Source organism: Vanessa atalanta, chromosome 21, assembly GCF_905147765.1.
Source record: "Vanessa atalanta chromosome 21, ilVanAtal1.2, whole genome shotgun sequence".
Lineage (NCBI taxonomy): Eukaryota > Metazoa > Arthropoda > Insecta > Lepidoptera > Nymphalidae > Vanessa > Vanessa atalanta.
This window is the reverse complement of record NC_061891.1, coordinates 4687678-4696288: the sequence shown is the minus strand read 5'-3', so window position 1 is coordinate 4696288 and position 8611 is coordinate 4687678. Positions and strand designations below refer to the sequence as shown.

The window sequence follows — 8611 nt, the reverse complement described above, 5'->3', positions numbered from 1 at the left end:
GGTTATGTTTATCGTGACTGTTAATTAAAAGGCTATTCAGGCTAATCGCTTGCGACATATATAAGCCATCAAATTCAAATGCCTTACTCACATATTCATAGTCAAGTTAAAATTACTATAAATAAATTTTGAAAGTTCAGATAATTCCCAATTCCATTTTCATGCTTCTCATTAGAGTCGCTCAATCCACAACACAGTCAGTTTCCTACAATCAGATTCATCTTCATAAACTATTTATAGAACTGATCTACAGCTGTTACGAATACCGAACCTCACACCATCGCTCCATCGATCCAGGCAATTTTCGGCCACTGCAGCTGATATAAATTTATGATGCCTCGTCGACTTCAAATTATAACGCGAGTTTAGGATTAATACGTATCGTAGTTAAAACTAATTAATTAAAAGAGATATTTTATAAAATATGTTTAAAATAGTATTTGCTCCGAACTTGATGATGAGATTTTTTTTTTTATAAATCTTGATTAGATTCGTCCCGTTATACTATCATTGATTAATTCGAGTTTTTTCAGTGTAAAAGTCGCAGGTTCAATTCTGGAACTATGACAATCGCCTATTGTTTATAACAATTTAGATCTTATCGTGATGTCATCCTCGAAACTCATAGAGAAACTTAATAGTATTTGGATTTGAGTCGAATTTTATTTAAGATTTACAATTTCCGTGCAATATTTTACAAGAAACATTATTCTTCTCCCTATCGCTGGCTATAGCAGCTCGACACATCCTCAATAACAGTCAGAAACATAACTATGATAATTATAAGACTCAAATAACTGAATCTAGTTTAGAAGATAATTGTGCTTGAGGCAGTATATTGTAAGTTAAATAGGCTTGAATATCTTCATGATATTTCATAACCAGGAAGGCGGGTTTTCGTGGCGTTAACTATGTTTGATGATTATTAATTTACAATTATATTTTTTTTTCTTCTGTATGTAATAAGGAAGGGCGAAGGTAAATTATACATCTTTGAAATTAGTTTTCATATACTACTTGTTAGTATAGAAATAAATAAATTTGTTATTTTTTTATTTGTATTTTGTTTATCGAGCAGTCTGTGTACGTGGTTCAAAATATATGTCATCGCTAAAAATGAAGCCGTTTCGCGTCGAGTAGTGCGCAAACAGCTCCCTATCGAAATTTCAAGCAAACATTGTAAATTCATGAATAATGTTCAGGCTCAATATTTTCATTTTTGGTAAAATTGTACCTTTTCAACGTTACATCATCAATATATTTCTTTAAATATGTATAAAATAAAATGTTTGCCTGATAATATAAATATTATGAATCAAGTAAATACTTGATATAACATAATCAAAATGAATAGTTTTATGTACAGGCATTAATATTCCAAATGTTCTAACTACGTATTTGTACTGTCAACGTTTTATTAATTTAAGTTGTAATTTGAGAAGATCCTGCTTAATGTATTGGACTAGAATACACTAAGAAGATTGCAAAATATTGATTTTAAAGCCTCTACACGCTTAACTTCTACTTCATCCAATAACCCGTCTGAATTAGCCTTATTTCTAGCAAACTAACATAAATAAATTTATCATATAGGTATGTTTTAAACATCAGAAGAGAAGGCATTCATATTCACTTCAGTGAGCAAAGTCGCAACCGATGGAGCTAATTCATATTAATTTTTTTTTTTTTTTAATAAATTATAAATATTAGACAACATCACATACATTACTCTGATCCCAATGTAACTAGCTAAAGCACTTGTGTTATGGAAATCAGAAGTAACGACGGTACCACAAACACCCACACCCAAGACAACATAGAAAACCAATGATTTTTTTTTTTTTCTACATCGACTCGGCCGGGAATCGAACCCGGGACCTAGGAGTGGCGTACCCATGAAAACCGGTGTACACACTACTCGACCACGGAGGTTGTCATTACTTATCTTCAAATTAAAACAAAACCGAGATTCGAACTGAGCAAAATTGTAAACTCATCATGATTTATTGACCACATCCTTTACTAAGTTGTACGAGAAAGCCTGAAGGTGAAGATCCGACTATTTTAAAAGGAAAAACACGAATAAATATTGAAACACAGTTGAAGATGGGAAAACTTTGACACGCCGACAGCCGTCGACTCTTTCAAAACTTCGTTGTGATCCTACGAGACATTACTGTGTCTTCAAAGAGCCACTTACGATTCCAACGTTGTTTCATAGTACGAAATAATTTTTCTATATACTACTGATATATAATGCGATATTTATATCACATAACTCTACTAAATATACTTTATAATCACGCCTAGGAATTAATTTCAAATAATAATGGCTAATTATAGAACTTTAACACTACTTTATACTAAGTAAGAATAAATTATTATACTATTACAACGCGATTTAATAGCCCACTAACGCCATCTATTATTAAACTAGATATTTATATTTGTACACTAATAACATAAATATTCAAAAGGAATGTTAATTGTTAATTTTCATAAGTTTACGAAACCTCTTGGCATAGTTGAAGATAAAATTGTCGGTATTCAACCGTGTCACTACCAAAAGTGTTAAAGGTATATAAAAAAATGTATTAATCATTTTTAGATACCTGAAATTTCTTCTGAAAGTCCGACGCCATTCCTTTTGTCGATAAATCACAGTAACCAAAAAATATATATTGAAAACTTAAAAAAGTACTTTAGTATATAGTACATACTGTGCTAATTTATTGGTCAAATTATTTTAATCAAAAGAAAATAAATAAAGTGCTAAAGAAAAACTTAATTACTAATTTGTTCAAATATATTTTAACGTAAACAAATAATATTAACAATTCAAAATTAATACAAAACTTAAACTTCATAGTTTAATTTGAGCTTCAAATAAAAACTTATAAATTAAATTCAATGTTAACATCAAGCCTTGGGTTAGTTTAGAACATGAAGTTTAATAAAAGTTGACCTTTAACAAACCTTAACTTTCTAAATTACTTAGTTCGCCTTCATTTTTATTACATTATTCGATCAATTTCTTCGATCCATCCATCACGATTGTCAAACGCGTATTTTACAGAAAGTTAAATGCCATTAAGAATCGCAGGAGGCTGATCCGATGTCGGATTCATTTAAATCTCTTCCCACATGTTGATAACGGGGATAACACGTGCCCGGATTTTCACTTTATATGATAATTCTGTGAAATACCTGTGAATATTTTCATATCGAAGTTTTCACTCGTCTGGGTATGATGTTATTTTTTTACTCTCTAATAATAATCTCTAACTCTAAATAATATAACATAATATATTTACATATATATAATCAGATAAATGTATACCAGTTATACGCAGTACCCAATATGGTCCAGTACCCTCAGTTCCAGTATATAGAGTATTACATACATAACATTCTTTATTGATTAACCGATTATGATTATTTATTATGTTAAGATTTAAATTCTTATTTATTAATATATTCTAATATATGACGTTTATTCAAAAGACAACTTTGCTCGCATTATGTTCTATAAATCTTAGACAACTATCCAATATCTACCTTCTATACTACAATAAAAACGTCGCAGTCAACTTTTTTCAATGATATACGTTGGCGGACGAGCAAATGGGCCACTCGATGATGTAAGTGGTCACCATCGCCCATAGGCAAATGACGCTATAAGAAATATTAAACATTCCTTTCAACACTAATGCGCCTCCAACCTAGGGAACTAAGATGGCATGTCCTTTGTGTCTGTAGTTACACTGGCTCACTCACCCTTCAATCCGGAACACAAAGAGTACTGAATACTGCTGTTTGGTTACCTCATGAATGGGTGGTACCTACGAAGACGGGCTTGCACAAAGCCCTACCACAAACTACTTTAATTAGCCTTTCAATTAACAGCCTAGCGGTTTTATTAAGCGGCCTTAATAACATTCAGCCTATAGACCTTTCGGTAGAGTAAAAGAGATAGAGTGAGTAATAGAGTAATTTTCTTTAAACTCTCCTGAAAATAAATAAATTTAAACGATCATTTAGTTAAATAAAATTTTATTTAAATTTAACGTAAACCATATTTGCAATAAAAAAAACATACTTGTTTGTTCTTTTGAGATCGCTGATTGACGGCACCGCGCAGTAAAGGCTAAACTAAACTAAGAGGCTAAGTTGTTAATTGAAAGGCTAATTGAAGTAAGTTTGTCGCGACAGATATATTTTAGCATGGAAAGGTAAACTTTAGCATTAACTAATAACCTAGTGAAGACCCAGGTTCAAGTAAATAGGAACGTCAAATAATTAACAATATTTAATATAGTTTACAATATTTATTTTTCCAGTTTTTGTTACAATCATCCATTATCTTCCGCTTTTCAACCCAGGTTAACAATTCCCATGTCAAATTCAAAAATATTCTTCCTCTACTTTATAAAAATGTCATACCAAAAAGTATTCATTACATTTATATAATTCAGTGATTGAATATAACTCAATAGCTAAGAGCTATACAACCTTTAATAATTATATAAAATAATTTATAGGCTTGCACTAGTTACATACATAATATAAGGCGTGTAAATACATGTTATTTGTATAGTAAGAGAAACACGATTTGTACAGTAATACACGCCAAAGTTTCGTCGCAATCACATAATCGTTATATAATATACCGGATAAGGAAACACAAAGAAATATTGATAGCAAACATACGGAGTATCATATGTAGTGCTGATCAAATGTTGGAGTTGAAGCACAAAGTAGTTTCTAGGCGGATATGTGTGTGTCAATATTCACTATCCAAGTGCTGGAACGCTGGAATGCTGGAACGCAACCTGTGACATTTATTTCCTGTTAAATAAAGGGAATACTTGACCGTGTTCTTGTTAATAACAGTTTAAACGATACATATATTGAATAATAGAAATATAGTATATGTGTGTGTGAGTCTCTGAACTAATTTTCAAGTTTCAACAAATGAATTAGACAGTAAAATATCAAGGCGATACTGCGGCTCGTAAACCATCTCATTAAATTAAGCTCGTAAACGCTGAGAAGTGGCAGATTAAAGGAATAAAAATCCCTATTCCTTGATGTTAAGAGCAAACGAGCGACAAAACGTCAGCGGAAATGGGCAGATATCAATAAAATTATACGTATAGGCAGTGCTGATGTACGCTACATTATCTGGTTTGTGTCAAAAAATGTCGATATTGGCCGAAGTTCATGAGATCAAATCCAGGCAAATCGAAATCTAATCGAATATATTAATAAGTTAAATGAATTGAAGGATAACTGCAACGTGTAAGATATAGTACCAGTATTTTCTTCAGGAAACCAGCTCCTTAAATCACGAGGCATTTACCCTGCAATAGGAGATACAGTTTATTATTGCAGATCTTTTGTGTTAATATACAAGAATATAAAATAAATTTATTTCCGTACACAATTGCATATTATTAAAACAAAAAAATTACAAAAGACCAAAACTCGTGAATTTGTATTAAATATTGTTATATTCGGATAATATAATATATGTACATTCGCCATCACAATTTTTATTAAGGAATTCAATACATACGTCAAAAAACTATTTTATTAACAGTCATTTTTTTTTTTTAGTTATTAGCAGACAAAATCCTCGTACAATCACATATACCAATAATAGATATAACATTTTTTTATACAAACGCGACTGTAATATTTTTTTTAATTATTTTATATTATGCAAACACCGAACGACAACTACAACCATAATTTAAATGTTAAATGGCTACCCACAATTCAGGATTACCTAGCGTGGGCAACCCACGAATGAAAGGATATTGAAATTTCCCTTCGTTATATAATTCATTTTCCATTTCATTTCATTTCATAAAGAAATCATAATATCTATTTGCTGCATAACGCTCGCGTGGGTAGTATTTACTACCCACACTTTAACTAATTAAATTGCCGCTTCCAATAATATTTTGCTCTATGCCATTAAAAAACTGAGTGGGATAAGGTTACAACGGACACAAGGCATACAATATCTAAGATCTCGAACTTGGGAATTTAATATAAGTACTCGTATATATATCGCAGTATTTGGCATATTACGCATTTTTAAAGTCTTCGATTGGTAAGTGTATTTCTTACGATTTCATTTCTTGAGGAAATCCTTGTCTTGTGTTTGTGCTGATTTTTAATAATCCTGTAAATAAATGTTTTGCTTGATTTTAACCCTAAATGGTTAATGCTTCGAATTCGAGTTTTATATAGCCTTTTGCCATTGGCTACAGCTTTTCCGCGTATTTAACTTATATTATACTACGAAAAACTTGAGCCGAGATGATTCTGTAGCTAAAACACATAAATCCTAATCGACAATTACGCGATCAAACCCGGGCAAGGCTAATCTTTCATTATCTGTGTGTGGAACGTAATATATGAATGATCGCAATGGAACAGCGTGGTGGAATAAGTTCCAAGTCTGTTCAGTAGGAGAGGAGTCCTTGGCCAGCAGTCGGACTGCTCCAAACTCAAAACTCAAATTCCTTTATTCAATATAGAAGTATTACACTTTCTTATTGATTGTCAAGTTAAACACTACCACCGGTTCGGAAAAGAAAACACCCTGACCTGAGAAGAACCGGCGAAAGAAACTCAGCGGGACTTTTTTTTTTTTTTTACGTCAAATTAATTATATACATAATTATATATGAGTAGAAACAGCCAGGAGGCGATCGTTTCATTCCCAAGGTGTGCTATCAAACATAAACTCACTAATTGTATAGTAACCTTTCGCACACAAGCGTTCCTTAACAATTTTTTTAAATTTCGCAACAGAAGCATTTTGAACGCTTTCTGGGATCCTGTTGTAGAAGCGTATACATTGCCCCACAAAAGAGTTACTGACTCTATGCAGTCGAGTAACAGGAGTAACAAGATTGTGTTTGTTCCTTGTACCAACGTTATGAGAATCACATTTTCTCATAAAAACATTAATATTTTTCCGTACATACAAAACATTACAGAATATATATTGAGAAGCAACAGTCAATATCTTAATTTCTTTAAATTTATACCTCAAAGATTCCTTGGCTCCCAGGTTATAGATTGCGCGAATAGCCCTCTTCTGCAGCACAAATATAGTATGGATAGCGGCTGCGTTACCCCAAAGCATAATACCGTACGACATTATACTGTGAAAGTAACTGAAATACACTAGGCGAGCCGTATCAACATCGGTAAATAATCTAATTTTTTTGACCGCAAATGCCGCAGAACTCAGTCTACCCGCCAATCCGTTTATATGGGGGAGCCACTGTAATTTGGCATCAAGAGTAAGGCCAAGAAATTCAGTTGTTTCAACTGGATCCATCGATTCCCCATTGATAAGTACATCGGGTTTTACATTTTGCACGTTTGGTGTGCTAAATTTTACAATTTTAGTTTTTTTATTATTCAGCCTAAGATTATTTACGCTAAACCAGTGTACTATATCAGACATAGCATTGTTTACATCGTCATACTGTACCTGTTTCCTATTAATTTTAAAAACCAAAGAGGTATCATCAGCAAACAATACTATATCATGTTTGTTCCCAACAAGAAAGGGCAAGTCATTAATATATATGAGGAATAGAAAAGGTCCAAGAATTGATCCTTGTGGGACCCCCATACCAACTAAGACCCCAGGAGACCTTGTCCCTTTAACGTCAACCCTCTGAATTCTATTGTTAAGATAAGAAGTCAGAAGGTCGAGTGCACATTCTCTAATTCCATAGTGATATAGTTTCCTGACCAGAGTTTCATGTTGAACACAATAAAAGGCTTTGGATAAGTCGCAGAAAATCCCTAAGGCATCCTGCGACCTCTCCCAGGCTTCATAGATATTTCTTATTAGTTCGATACCTGCGTCGGTAGTCGAGCGACCCCTCGTAAATCCAAATTGTTTTCTATGAAGCAGATTGTATCTATTGAAATATGCTAATAATTGATTTAAAATAATTTTTTCAAATATTTTGCTGAGGGTTGGTAGTATCGAGATTGGCCTATAATTGTTAGGATCTGAAGAGCTACCAGATTTAAATATTGGAATGACTTTACTATGTTTCATCAGGTCAGGAAATACACCACGTTGAACACAATCATTGAATATTATCGCAAGATAAGGTGCAATTAGATCAATAATTGAATTAATCACCTTTACAGAAATACCCCATAGATCAGCAGTTTTCTTAATGTCTAATGACCTAAATGTACAAATTATGTCATTGGTGTTTACAGGGGTAAAATTAAATTTTGATTTGCATTCACGTACATTTTCTTTCATTAATGATTCGGCAACTGCTGGAGAAGAAATAAGTAACTTAGTTGTAGAAACTGGTATGTCAGCAAAAAATTGTTCAAAAACTGAAGCAACTTCCCGTTCACTATTTATGACTTTATTATTATAATTTAAGTTTAATTCGGAGCTGCGACTGCCACCTCTACCAGTTTCACAATTAATAATTTTCCAAGTCATTTTTATTTTGTCATGTGCATTCTTAATTCTATTTTTTATAGTTAAAGACTTTGCCAAAAAGCACACTTTTCTAAATAATTTTGAATAGTTACTTACATAGTT

The 8611-nt window shown here is 32.4% G+C and overlaps 1 long non-coding RNA gene across 1 annotated transcript; it reads left to right on the top strand.

Moving 5' to 3' along the window:
• The first annotated feature begins 4267 nt into the window (after positions 1 to 4267).
• LOC125072490 lies at positions 4268 to 8061 on the top strand. Its single transcript, XR_007119964.1, has 3 exons — positions 4268 to 4397; positions 4759 to 4760; positions 8050 to 8061. It is a non-coding gene; the product is annotated as an uncharacterized LOC125072490 (long non-coding RNA).
• The last annotated feature ends 550 nt before the right edge of the window (positions 8062 to 8611 follow it).